Here is a 15,000-nt window from a genome sequence, read left to right as displayed (position 1 = left end):
ATATATATATATATATATATATATATATATATATATATATATATATATATATATAAATATATATAAATATAAATATATATATATATATATATATATATATATATATATATATATACATTATATATACTGATATTATCCCTTACCAGTACCGGCCACGATCTCCATAAGACAATGATAGGCCAAACGTAAAAATATATATATAGAAAAAAATACACATGTTAAATTGTTGATAGACAGAGAGCAACAGATAGACCACCTACGAGAAAGGGCTGTTGACGATATCCGCATATGAATCAGAAGACACAGTGTACTTATAAGAAGAAGAGCCAATGTTAATTTGTATAGGTGAAGTCTGGATGTTGCATTAGGTTATCAGGTATATATGGCATTCATGTGTCAATATTTATTTTGACTACAGCCAATATTTGGTTCTGGTCATAGAGTTGAGCATGATAGTTTGGGGTGAGTGAAACGTAATCATGCAGGATTATAATGTTGCCTAGATTTATGACACTATAAATAACGTTTTGTTTTATAGGAAAGTCTGTTTCAAAGGAAGGGTTTTTTTGTAACAATAATAAAGTCAGTTTAAATCATTACCAATATGTTATAAGAAAGGTTTTATTTTTTCACATTTTTGATTCCATGGAGACGTTAACAGATAGGATATGTGGTTGGATGCCAAGAAAGGTTCATCGAGATTTTTTTCAAAATATTAAAAATGTTTTTTTGAATAAGTTACAAATACCCTATGATCGATAGAAATGGAAAGAAGCGTTAGGCTGACCTAAAGAGTCAAATATTTCTCCTTATTTCTATCGGCCATAGGTTCTTGTCATTAGCTACTACAAGCATCCAAAGATATGCCATAATTATGAAATATATGGTAAATGTGCATATTTAGACGGTTATGGGGACGAATGCAGAAATATCCATCCGAAAACCTGAAAGAAGGAAAATGGTGCCAATTCAGAAAAAAAAATTGTCGAAATATGCATCCTGCAACCATGAATGAAAGTCAGAAAACTCAAAAGCAAACAGACAAGAAAAATGAAAGCAAAAATGAAACAGAAAAAGAAACAAAAAGAAGCCAAGTATATGCCGCGCTATGCACAAAAGGCCCCAAGATATGATGCCTTTCAACCCAAATATGCACAATTAGAGCCCAACTACAAAAAATGCATCTATAATGCCAGGGGTTGGTGCAAATATGTAGATATTTGCAGGTATACACACAAAAATAAATATGAAGGCGAAAGAGCAAATAAGATAGAAAAGTTGGATTTTTTAATGGCAGAATTCCTGGAATTGAAGAAAAGAACATCATATCAGAACAGGAAGGAAGCATGGGAGAATCCATATTATTACAAATATTAGAAAATGGGGATGAAACAATAACCATCATAGTGATGAATGCACAGGGTTTAGTCGCGAGTAACTCTAAAAGCAAAATAGAGTTCTTAGAAGAACTAACCCAAATTGAAAAAATAGATATATTAAATATAAGTGAAACATGGTATTCCCAAGAGAGTGGCAGTGATGACCAGATAAAGGGTTTCCAAGCATATAGATCAGACAGAACAAATAGGAATCTAGGAGGAACCGCAATATATGGAAGAGACATAAATAAAGAAAAAAATCTGTTAAAAATACAGCAACACAGAATGTGAATTGATTGCGGTAGAATTTGAATATGAAAAATTAATAAATATTGTAGTTTACAGACCCCCAAATACTAAGGAGTTTGACATAATAGAAAAAATAGATGATATATGTAGAAACCATAAAGACTGGAATATACTCCTATCCCGAGATTTTAACTTTCCTTTCGTGGATTGGAAAGAACAGATAGAAGAAAGTGGTTGTGTATATACATATAAAAAAGAGAGTAATAGTAGCACAGAAGATAAGAGGCAATTTGAAAAGCTTCAAGATATGCTATTAGAACATAATATGCAACAATTAATCACATTCCAACAAGAAAGGAAAATGTCCTAGATCTGGTATTTGTGTATGAGGTGAATTATGTTAAAGAAATAATAGTGTATAAAATGGGAGATTTAGACCACAATGTCATAGAATCAATTATCCATTCCAAAGGAAGTGAACGCAGAGGTAAACAAAGCACAAAACGATTGGAAAGATATGGAAAATATAATTTTTATAGTAAGAATATAAAATGGTCAGAAATAATTGAAGAATTGAACAAAGATTGGAAAAATGTATTTTTAAGTGATAATATACAGGTACATACGGATATACTGTACAAAATACTGGAGAAAGTTGTTGAAAAATATGTACCGAAAAAAAAAAATAAACATCAGACATGCATACCAAGAGAGAGAAAGATCTTATTTCAGAAAATTAGAAAGTAGAAGAAAAATCTAGCAGAAGAAAAAAAATTATGGAGAATGATAGAAATAAGAATTAAGATAGAAAATGCAGAACAAAATATTATACAATCGAAAGAAAATGAGAAAGGGGTCCTAGAAGAAAGGATACTTAGAAATATAAAAAAAAAGTTCTTTACTCACATGCAAAAAAGATGAATAAAAGGAGATTAGAAATAGGTCTTCTGAGAATTAATGAATAAAAAAAAAGGAAATATGCAACATATTAGCAGAAAAATATAAGAGTGAATTCATGCCAAGAATTGCGAATAAGAATAATGAAACAGAAATAAGAGACAAAAATATTGAATATCTACCGGATATAGATATTAACGATGCAGATATTATGCAGGCTATAAACGACATTAAAAATGGATCGACGAACAGACCAGATGGAGTTCCAGCAATTTTGTTAAAAAAAAATGCACACACTGTCGTGAAATCCCTTGCACTAGTGCTAAGATAAAGTGTAGATATGAGCGAGATATATGTTAAACATAAATTAGCATATATAACCCCTATTTTCAAAAGTGGATCAAGACTAGAGGCAAGCAATTATAGACCTGTTAGTCTAACATCACATATTATGAAAGTGTACGAATGGGTAATAAAAAAGAAAATAATGAATCATTTGGTTAAAAATAATTTATTTAACATAGGTCAACACGGTTTTGTGCCCGGAAAAAGTACTCAAACCCAACTGATTGTACACTATGAAAACATATATGATGTGATCTATCTACATTTTGCAAAAGCCTTTGACATGGTAGACCATAATATATTAAAAGAAAAATGAGGAAACATAATACTGTGGAAAAGATAGGGAAATGGGTAAAAGAGTTTTTGCAAAACAGAAAACAGATAGTGGTTGCAGATAGTGGTTGCAAATGACGAGAAATCAGATGAAGCTCAGGTAATATCTGGCGTGAGAAGGGGACGGTATTAGCTGCACTGCTGTTTGTTATGATGATCTCCGACATAGACTGTAATGTTAAAGACTCTGTAGTAGGAAGTTTCCCCGATGATACAAGAATAATTAGAGAAATTACTTGTGGAGGAGATAGGAACTCATTACAAAGAGATCTAAACCCATATGAATGGGCGGAGATAAATAGGATGGTATTCAACTCCGATAAATTTGAATCAATAAACTATGGAAACAGAGAAGGAATGGTTATGCATACAGGAGACCTAATAACGAGACAATCACAAACAAGGAAGAAATTAGACCTTGGTGTAATGTTAAACAGGAATATGTTATGCAACGACCAAATAGCAACACTGTTGGCTAAATGTAAAAAAAAAATGGGAGTGCTATTCAGATACTTTAAAACAAGGAATGCTAAACACATGATTATGCTTTACAAAACTTATGTACGAAGTACACTCGAGTACTGCAATGTGATATGGTAACCACACTATCAAAAGGATATTGCACAAATAGAGTGTACAAAGGTCCTTTATATCTAAAATAGAAGAAGCTAAGGACCTTGACTACTGGGAAAGGCTGCAATTTTTTTTTAATTGTACAGTCTAGAAAGGAGAGGAAAACGCTACAGGATGATACAAGCATGGAAGCAAATCGAAGGAATTACTAAAAATATCATGGAGCTAAAAATATCAGAAAGAGCAAGCCAAGGTAGATTAATAGTGCCCAAAACTATACCCGGAAAACTAAGGAAGGTGCACAGGACATTAATCCACTACACACCAGCATCGATAATGCAGCGACTACATAATGTGCTACCAGCTCATCTAAGAAACATATCAGGAGTAAGCATAGATGTGTTTAAGAATAAGCTCGACAAATACATAATATGCATCCCAGTTCACCCAAGACTGGAAGATACAAATTACACCGGGAGATGCATTAGCAACTCTTTGGTAAGTCTCTCTCTCTCTCTCTCTCTCTCTCTCTCTCTCTCTCTCTCTCTCTCTCTCTCTCTCTCTCTCTCAGCTCGCCTGGTTCTCGATAATTGATGAACATACCTAGATCAACGTTAGTAGAAAAGGATACAGAAGATACCATGTAGTTTTGAAAAATTATATTCATAAGATTTGTGGTTTACTTGATAATCAAGTTATAAGATTTGTGGTTTACTTGATAATTAAGTTATAAGATTTATGACAAAAATGCAGATAACAACTATAAGCAGAGGCATTGCTGTTTCATAAAATCATAAAAATATTACTGAATACGATAATGAAGACAAGACAACTGAATAAACGTATGAATAGGTGTTTACTTGAAAAATCAAGATACAGTGGTTCACAATACACTGTTTAGAAAAAACCTTAATATTAATCGGGAATTCTTCGTAAAAATATACTGTTCTCAACCCGATTTCAGTAAAATACAGGTGACCGTAATTTCCCCTTCCTTTGTCATCACCTTTTTACGGGTTAGTGACAGTAATATCACTCTTTTACGTCAATATATCCGTTTTTAAAACGGTAAAAATCATGGGATAAATGTTACCAAACATTTACCGGTGTTTTTAATGTAATTTTTTAAGTGTGTACATCACTAATTGTTGTATAGATTAGACATAAGTAGTATAAAAACCATTTATGACATTTAAAACAGTACTGAATGATATCTTATAATTCAAGAAGTTCAATCATGAAGCCACTGTCAAACCATTCATGAAAATGACAGATGAATCAAAATACAGAACAGTGGTTTAAAAACCATGCATGACCTTTAAAACAGCACTGAATGATATCCCATAATTCAAGAAGTTCAATTATGAAGGAACTTTCGAATCATTCATGAAAATTACCGAAGAATCAAAGTACAGAACAAAGGAAAAAAAGAAAAAGAAGGACGAGACGAAGTAGAAAAGATTGACGTGAAGAAATGAGGGAATGGGGAGGAAGAAGGGTTGGTCGTAAAAACGGATTTTGAGCAAAGCAAAAAATCTATTTTGGGGTGAGATAGCCATGTCGTCCTGATGGAAGTTCCCCTTAAAGTAGCTTCCTAAGGGATATATGTACTACAGTGATATTCCCGGAGAATCTTACCTTTAGGTATCCTAAATTCTAACTCCTGGCGCGAATGTCCTTAAATTTTCTCTCAAGGATATCGCATAATATCAGGGACGTATTCTTGACACGCCTCATAGCAATCTGCACCCCTAATAGCGTTTACACTTCGAGGAGGTGTGGCAAAATAAAAGGGAGCCGTATCAAGGCTACCCCGTTCTCTTACTACTATTGAGTATGATAACAGCGCCATTCCCACGGTGGCGGACATTCCTTGTAGCATTGAGCATGGTGTTACAGATACAGTACCACGGGGGGGGGGGATACTGTGAAGATCTTTTCTTTTTAGAAGAGATGGGTGGGTGCATCAGGACGACATGGCTATCTCGCCAAAAATAAGATTTATGCTACGCTCAAAATCCGTTTTTATCAAGCCATGTCGTGCTGATGGAAGCATACCAGAGCATTAGTGTATCTGTGGATTTTCATCAGTGCCTTAACCTTATAGCAACCTTTTCTATGGTCATGGGGACCAATTGAGACGAGTGACGTCACCGTTATTCGTCACCATCACTAATCATAAGCAATGTTAGTGCTTCCTGCCTCCTGCAGAGAAGAATCATCTAGACAGTAGAAAAGGGGTCTCGAGGTTAACATATATTGTATGACCAAACATAAGTATACACTGAATATACAAATAGTCTCATAGTTGTAGATTTTACTAAAATAACATCAGTGTCTCTTATATCTATTATTTGTTTTATACAAATATATGAGGGATACTTTCTTTGGTAAGTTGAAATACTCTGGCATGTATACATACAATTGTCTGGCAAAAATGGACGCACTGCATTCTAATAGACATTTATTCCTAATAAATGACTAAAAGAGATGTTTTGTAAGACAAATGTAGTATGACAATGGGATTATACCTGTAACGAGTACAGAGACTATATTTCTTTCTTGAAGGAAGAAATGATGAGTGCCACTCTCAGACTGAAGAAAAATTATAAAACAGTTTCTCTTCGTAATTCCTGTACTGGTTACTTCTGTCTGCACTGTGTACTCCGTACACTGGCACTAGTGCTATCTGTATAATTCCACACCTGGGATTTTGAACAGACCTAGTGTTATCATGGTAACACTTAATCAAAAGAAGTCACACCTAGGAAGGATGACCTCTTTTCCCTTTAATTGACAGTCCCCGTCAATTAGCTGTTCATCATAGAATTTAGATGGCAGGTTAAATATTCTACCTGACGTCACCACATATTGCTTCAGATCATGGACTTGTCTAGCATAGTGTTTGTAGAACACTCTGGATGATTCTTATCCGTTACATGTGCGAGGACATGTGAGGTCCCAGACCATTAACTGTTTACCACAGTAATTAGGGGGAAGGTTTTAATACACTTCCTGCCGCCACTACGAAGTGTTTCAGTTCATACACTTGTTTTGCATAGTGTTTGTAAAACACTCTGGATGATTTCCATCCAGTGTATGAACAAAGGCGCTCAAAGTCCATATACTGAAAGAAGTTCAGTGATGAAGCAATCTTTCTCGGATCATGACCTGCGGGAGTACTATCCGGATCCGCTCTACGAATAAAGTAGGTGAGCTTCGCCCTTATTTGTTTTAAGGATAAATTTGATCCAGAAGTTTCTCCTTTATAGAGCTGTCCTCCCCTGAAGTTTGAAGTTTTACGAAGATGGACCTTTAGACACTCTACAGGACATAGAGAGACAGCTTCTTTCAGAGGGCAGATTCTCCAGGGACCCCACCTCTTAGTGGGTAGCTCGTTTTTAGCAAGAAAGGATGGATCAGGAAAGAGATTCAGTTCTCCCACTTCCGTGAACTGAATGTGACACTCATCTCTGGATAGGGCCACTATTTCACTAACTCTAGCCCCAGAGGCTATAGCAAACAGAAAAATAACCTTTTGGGTTAGATCCTTAAGAGAACAATCTTCATTGTTCACAGATAAGGCATAATGTAAGACCTTGTCCAAAGACCAAGAGATGGGCTTTGGTGGTACTGCAGGCCTAAGCCTAGTACATGCCTTCGGAATCTTATTAAAGATTTCACTCGCCAGATCCACTTGAAAGACATATAGGAGAGGCCTAGTCAAGGCTGACTTGCACGTATTTATCGTATTGACCGCCAGACCTTGGCTATGAAGGTGGACAAACAAGGACAGACAGAAGTTCATTGAAATTTCTTTCGGTCATTTTGCTTTGAGAAACGCAACCCACTTTTTCCAGGAAGACTCATATTGTCTTCTAGTTGACTTGGCCTTGTATTCTTCTAAGAATTCTATATTGCCTTCTGAGATCCCAAACCTTTTTCTAACCACTATAGCGAGAAAATCATGAAATGAAGGGTTTGGGTTCTCTGTGATAAAACGAAGGCAGTTAATTTCTGAACCTTTGGAAATATACCTTGGATCAGAACTAGGACCAGCCTCATCTTCAGTTTCTTCATTAGGGAGGAGAGATTGCTCTTGGGCTATCTGGGAGCCAAAAGACCTACTCCCCCTTAGAAGTATCTGAGCCTGTTTAGGACCTTCAGCAGGATATTGGATGGGATGAACAGTTATACCTGAGTCCATCCCTTTCATTCCAGAGACATGTCTATCAGTCCCACTAGAGGATCCTCGTATGGGGCTACATATCGAGGTAGTTTCTTGAAGACGCTCATGATGAAGAGGTCGATCTGCAGTTCCAGGACTTGTTCCCATCTGAGAGGGAATATGTATGCGTCCATGGACCATTCCAACTCTATCGGCTTGGATCGAAATAGAGTATGCACCGTCACATTGTGGATCAGTTGTAAATAAAGTGCTGGTAGGTGCCATCCCTTTAAGAGAGGGATGGGTAACTTCACCAAGACTGTATGAGATGTTCTAGTGTGACGTCTTATTATCGCTTCGGTGTCCCAGATCAGTGGTAGGGAGTCTGATCTGTGTGGAGGGGGCTTCCCCTCTCATGAAAGGACCAGCAGAGTCTTGGGACTTTCGTGCTTTAATTTTTGTTAGAGAAGCGATTAAAGAGGGACCGATCTCAGTCTTTTTTTATCTCTTCAAGCGTTTGATGCGTGTTTTCTCCCGGCTCTTAACGCATCTTTCGGGTGTGCCCTTAGCACCAGGTCTGTCACTATTGCAAACTTGGGAAAGTTTAGCGCTTTCCCCTGTTGGCATTATGGCAGTCTGACTGATTACGTGAGTCTCTTGACAGACCCCATGAGCTCCTTTTATATTCTCAAGGGAAAGGAGAGTTGATGTGACTGAAGGCTTCGATGGTTTTTTAACTATCGAAACCCCTGAGCTGGAGAAAGTCGAGACCTCTAGAAGCTTATCTTGCATCCGTGATGTCCCGGGAACCGGGTCATCTCTTTGAATGCACATTGGCCATACACTTCGGGTGCTGCCCACCCCAGCCTCTCGAACAGGTGTATTAATACCTGAACTATTTCTAGGCTTGACTTTGACGTGACTAAGTTCGTCAGTCCACTGAAGATACTTAGGACTGTGAGTCAGACACGTATCATTCCTAGGATGAATGTTACTCTCTGTAACATGAATTCTAGATAGGAGGAAGGGGGGTGGCTGACCGGAGGGTTCCGAAGGACACCTTTCAGGTCTGACAAGACTACGAACACCCCTAATTAGAAGAAGGTCTCTATGTTCAGAAGGATTAACATTCAGAACTTGCTGTTTTTTATGAACTTGTTGAGTGGCCACAAGTTCAGAATGACTCAGAGATTTCTTGAGTCCTTCTCGTGAACACAAAACAGCCTTTCCTGGAACTCGATGAGCTATATTTTTCTTACCACCTGTATGCTATATAGCTCTCAGGTATACTCCTCCAGGAGGGTTTTGAAATGTAGGAGAAGGTAAGGAAACAATGGTAGGGACATTTCTGTTTCCCATCAATGGCTCATCTCGAATAGGCTTTGGACCGAAGGAACGAAGGTCCTGCAATCCTGAGGGATTGTTCCTCCTAGCCGAAGCGTCTTTATGCTTTGAATAGTCAGTACGCTTAGACTTTTGACCATCTGCCTATCGCATCGTGGTCACTGGAATAGTGGGATGTTGTTGATCAGCCCGGATATTTCCAGCATTTAGATCTTCCTTTTAGGTCGGGGACCCACAACCACGGAATATTTTCTCTTTGAAGGAATGCCCCATTTTTGGAGAAGACTTATGTTCTCCATGGTGGCATTCTTAATTACTTCCTTAATGACCTCGTGTGGGAAGAGGTCTTTACCCCAGATGTTGGAAGATATTAGCTTCCTTGTTTCATGTTTCACTGTTGCAGCAGCGAACACAAACTCTCTAGATGCTCTCCTAGCCTTCATAAAGGCGTAAAGGTCCTTCACCAGGGTAGCCATATGCATTTTGGCTTTGACCATGAGCATGTCTGGGGTATTTTTGTAGGATAAACACAACTCTATGTAGTTTTGTAGAGAAAGGGATGTCGCAAGTCTCTCCTTTGACTCATGTTCATTATACAAGAGCAACTCAGATATTTTAGGAAGACATACCTTGAATTGTCGACTTGCGACATCCTTGTCCAATTTTCCTACTGAAAATGTCAAATGGACTTCCTTCCAATCCTTTTCCTGTCCGGGAGAAGCTAAAGATAAAGGCTTGCACTCATCGAGTGTGGGACATGGCTCTACCGCTTTGGCAACAGAAGTAAATGCCTTCCCCATAAAGGGGAATGAAAGTGAAGTAGGAGCAAAAAAGGAAGGGTGTCTGTTATTCAGTGAGAATACCTTCGACTCTGAATAACCAGCCTTTTCTAGACTACCTGAAAGGATAGTCTGTGTCTTATCCTGTTCAAGAATCATGACCTCCTTTGGTTCCGTTCCTTTTCTTGACTTTGGTTCGTACTTCAGTCGAACCCAACCATTAGGGAAAGCATCAAAGCTTGGCCAAAATTGAATTTTATCCAAAGGAACAGCACCTATTTTCTCTGAGATGCAGAGATTGCCATTTGAAATCGTCATCTGCTCCGCAAACCTCCAGTTACTGGTTATGGAGCATGTTGGTAGGTCTTGATTCAAGGGTCGTTTGACTGACCCCTGGGAAGCGACAAGAGAAGCTTTATGAGGCTCTATCTTGCATTTTACTTCCTGCTTTTCGTTTTGTTTACGAAAGCTCTCTATTTGATTCTTCAGCTGGATACATAACTTTACCACATTATCCAATAGGGGTAGAAGACGAAGATGTCAACATCGATTGCTCTATTGCCGGCATAGGCGGAGGAAATTCCAACACAACATGTTTCTCTTCTACCCTGGGGCACTTCTTGCCCTCAATCCCAAAGGTTTTCTGGCCGTCAGAGGATGTAGTTGGCTCCTGAGGCACTACTATTTTATCACTTGCTTCCGGAAATAGTAGCTTACGCATCCTATCATTAGGTAGGAAAGGTCCCAGAGAGATCTTTTGAAAGCCTCTCACCCAGTTGCGTAATTTATATTGAGCTGTATCACTAGTCTCAGTAGACTTGGGATTTTCAAAACCTTCAGACATTAATATCCGACATATATTGCAAACCTGTGGGTTCCAATAATGTAGGGATCCGGAAATAATATTGCAGGGGCCATGAAACCTGCAAGTATTATGATCATAAAAATACTTACTCTTGGCCTTGCAGAGGACTGCAGCACAAGGTATCTGGTGTTCCTCCTGTAAAGAAAGGAAAACCAAATGAGTATACAATGGATTATCTCCTTGACAATCAACATGCAAATGTCCTTTACAATAGAGTAGCTTAGGATAGTAAGCTATAAAGGGATAGTAGGAGATACATACTTGTGTACCCCTGTGAGCAAATGCTGTTACCTCCCCTCAGTATCAACTACATGGAGATTTCTCTATTGAGTAACTCCAAGTAGAAGGACTCTTACCCCTAGGGGTAGAGAAGTATCAAATCACTGTCCCAAAATAATGTTAATACTGTGGGGTCAGGATGACTGATTCTTGATCAGAATATTGAAGAAAACTATTCATTCAATATATGAGCGGTACTAGCGGAATGCTCGTACAAGGGTACCCAAGGTATGTCAGGAAATACTACTGTATAATGGTGTCTGTAGTTTTCTAATTGCAGTAAGTCTATATTGCAATTTACTGTCTACTGTACATCATGTATTGTAGTTTAGTCATTATGCTGCCTTCATAGTAGCATATGACAGTACGGTCCATCTAGCATGAAGCCATCTGGACTAGGAAAATAAAGACATATATTTGTATATCCCACTCAGCCTATTTGCTGTAATCTTCCTACTATATTAAAATATAGAGTTTCCTGATCAGGGAGACTCAAAGAAAAAGGTTCTACCCCTTAAGGGTTAGGAGGGTATTACTCTTGCCTTGAAGTGTTTAATATTGTAGGGTAATCCTAATACTGATTCTCATCAGGATATTGAAGAAATCATATTCATTCAATATAGGATTGGGCTCAGCATATGCCTGTGTTGGATATCCAAAATATATTGGAAATAACTACTAGTATGAAATATATAGTAGTTTTCTATCTGCAGTATAATCTATACTGCAGATATACTGGCTACCTGTATAACATATACAGTAGTTCAGCCGGCATGTTGCCGGCATAGCTAGGTCTTGCTGGCATATCCAGTATGCTAGCTAGAGAGAGAGAGAGAGATAGCATAGAAAAAAGGCTAATCCTTACTGTGACTGTATACAGTAATTAAGGATGTAAAAGTCTCATTTGACTGCCTTTCTCCAGGAAGAAGGTTCTAATAGAAGGGGAGAATGTACCATTCAGGATTCCATGCAGCTACAGTACTATTGCCGGCAAGGTACCGCCGATACACTGCCGGCCGGTAAGCTTCCAGCAGTACCAGTACAGTCGGCGTGCGGCCAACTGAGTCAGCACTATCTTTGCCAGCCTGGCCGGCAGTACCCCGGCAACAGAACCTGTAGCAGCAGTCCAAGGGAGGACTGAAGAACCTTGGGGACAGAAGGGACTTCCCACTCACGGCCATCATGGCCGCCGGCAGCCGCCAGCTACCGGCAGCCATCTTGGCCGCCGGCTGAGCCGGCAGTTGCCGACAGTCTCCAGTTGTCGGCAGCCATCTTGGCTGTCATCAGCTAACAGCAGGGACCATAGCAGCCAGCAGATAATGTGGTTGGCGGCAGTATGCCCTGCCGTCAGCTAAAGTCATGGCTAGGGAGGGAGTCTGGCTGGCTTCAGCAGCTTACCGGCAATGGTAAGGTTGCAAGATGCCAGCCTAAAGAAAGACAATGGCTCAGCCATTAAAAGTGGACAGAGTGGTAGGGAACAGGGTCCTGTAACAAGTGTGAAAGGAACTGGCAAAATTGTCAGTCCTTCCACCTGTTAAAAGAAACTCTGTTTCAGTATCGGCAGAATTCCAGGTGACAGAAGAGACTCAGTTCTCCATCCCAGAAATTGCCGACACAGTTAAGGGGATGGCAGCACTGCTGCCTCCTCTCAACAAAGAAGAAACAGAGTTCCAGTGCCACGTTATCCTAGGATAAAGAATATTATTTATCATCCCAGAGTACTGTGGCACAGGACTAGTCTTTTAGTTGCAAGGAGAAGATGGTATCCTACCATAACTTCGAGTGTGGCTAATGAGGGCTAACCTCCATTGCCAACCACCTAGCCGGCAGGGGAATGATGGTATCCTACAACCCATTCGCCCTTCCGACAGGTTGCCGACATGAGACTAAATACTCTGAGATTCTGACTGAATCCCAAAACCTGTGGTATACCATAACCAACGGTTAAGGGAAGAGGCAGGACAAACCCTAAGTTAGCCATATCTGAATAAAATTCAAGGAACGGCCATTAGGGTTGTAGCCTGAGGCTACACTCAGAGGGAAAGAGATTACCTTTAAATCTCCGAAGAGACGTGTAATGTTTCATAACATTCTAGGAGGTATCAGTCTCCACTGAATGAAAACAATACACGAGGGTAACAGGGGAATTTCTGAACGTATAGTAAAACGTACTGGTTAGGTTACCTAGGCTAGACGAAATCTCGGTTACCTAAATCACCGAAACTCTAACTATACGATCGACAGAGAAAAAGGAAAAAATTATGCACATTATCAAATCTTTACAAGAATAATTGCCTAAATAGCTAAATAATTAAAACATTAAAAAAAGGCTATTTAAAACTGGAAGTCGTTCTGCTATCTAAATAACACATGTCTAACGAACGACGGCGCCCATGGCTCCTCCAGTAACTGGCCTAGCTCTTAGGCACAATAAAATACTCCAATTTCATTGTGAAACAGGAGCTAAAATATACTCATAGTAAAGACCTGATACTTAACTTACCAGAGGCGGAATAAGATGGAGAAAGCATAATAATAATCCTGTAAAACGATCGAAAAGTTAGATCACCAGGGAATACAACCGAGCGGAATCACTACAAAAAAAAGAATGTCCGCCATCGTGGGAATGACGCTGTTATCATACTCCATAGTAGTACGAGAACAAGGTAGCCTTGATACGGCTCCCATTTATTTTGCCACACCTCCTCGAAACATAAACGCTATTAGGGGTGCAGATTGCTATGAGGCGTGTCAAGAATACGTCCCTGATATTATGCGATATCCTTGAGAGAAAATTTAAGGATATTCGCGCCAGGAGTTAGAATTCTGGATACCTAAAGGTAAAATTCTCTGGGAATATCACTGTAGTACATATATCCCTTAGGAAGCTACTTTAAGGGGAACTTCCATCAGCATGACATGGTTTGAGCCCAAAAAGGAAGACAATGGAAGGAGGAGTATAACGAGATTACTCGTTCTCCGTGGAATGAGGTAGTCTCATCTGGTGTTCCTGACGACCCGTGAGTTGCAGATTGGACAATCTTATCTATGATAATGTTCTCCTTAGTTTTATCTTTGATTTTGTACGCATTCTCCTTATATGTATCCTTAGTTTTATACATTCGTTAATGCAAATGGGAATATAGATGCAAATACAATATATTACGGAGCCCAAGGTTTATTTCTTGTCATTTATTGTCAAATTTTCATGGTCCTGAAAAGGGTAATCTTTTATTGGACTTACCAGCCTAGGCTGAACCTCTATGCCAAAGCTTGAAGGAGAGAGCTGGGTATAGTCAGGGAAATGTAAATAAGTATATAGAATTTGACCTACTCTATAAGCGATATGGATGTTAAATGAGTTTTGTAAGAAAATATTCCAGCGAACATTAAAGCAAATATACTTCTAATTGAATATGGTTTTTGAGTTTTCCATTAAGTAATTACTTTCTCAAAAGATAAGAATTATAATGTTCAGTACGTGAAGCCATTCCTTGTTAAAATGAGTAATAACTCTATTCCTCTAGAGTACTTTGAAAATAACTGTTATCCATCTTTCCAGTACATTGTGATTTTCAAAACCATTTCGAAGATTTTAAACATTGATCATTTTATTATAGTTCCCATGAAACAAGTTCATATGTTACTGATTTACGTGGGAATTATAACATTTCAGTAAAAAATAAACTTATCTTCATGAAGACCTTTAAAAATATATTTATATTTAACGAAAAAAGTTCTAAAACTCGTCCGCTATGTTACCCTGATCTATCGACTTATCCCAGATAT

The sequence above is a fragment of the Palaemon carinicauda genome, chromosome 14, assembly GCF_036898095.1.
Source record: "Palaemon carinicauda isolate YSFRI2023 chromosome 14, ASM3689809v2, whole genome shotgun sequence".
Classification (NCBI taxonomy): domain Eukaryota; kingdom Metazoa; phylum Arthropoda; class Malacostraca; order Decapoda; family Palaemonidae; genus Palaemon; species Palaemon carinicauda.
Note: the sequence above shows the minus strand (reverse complement) of the source record.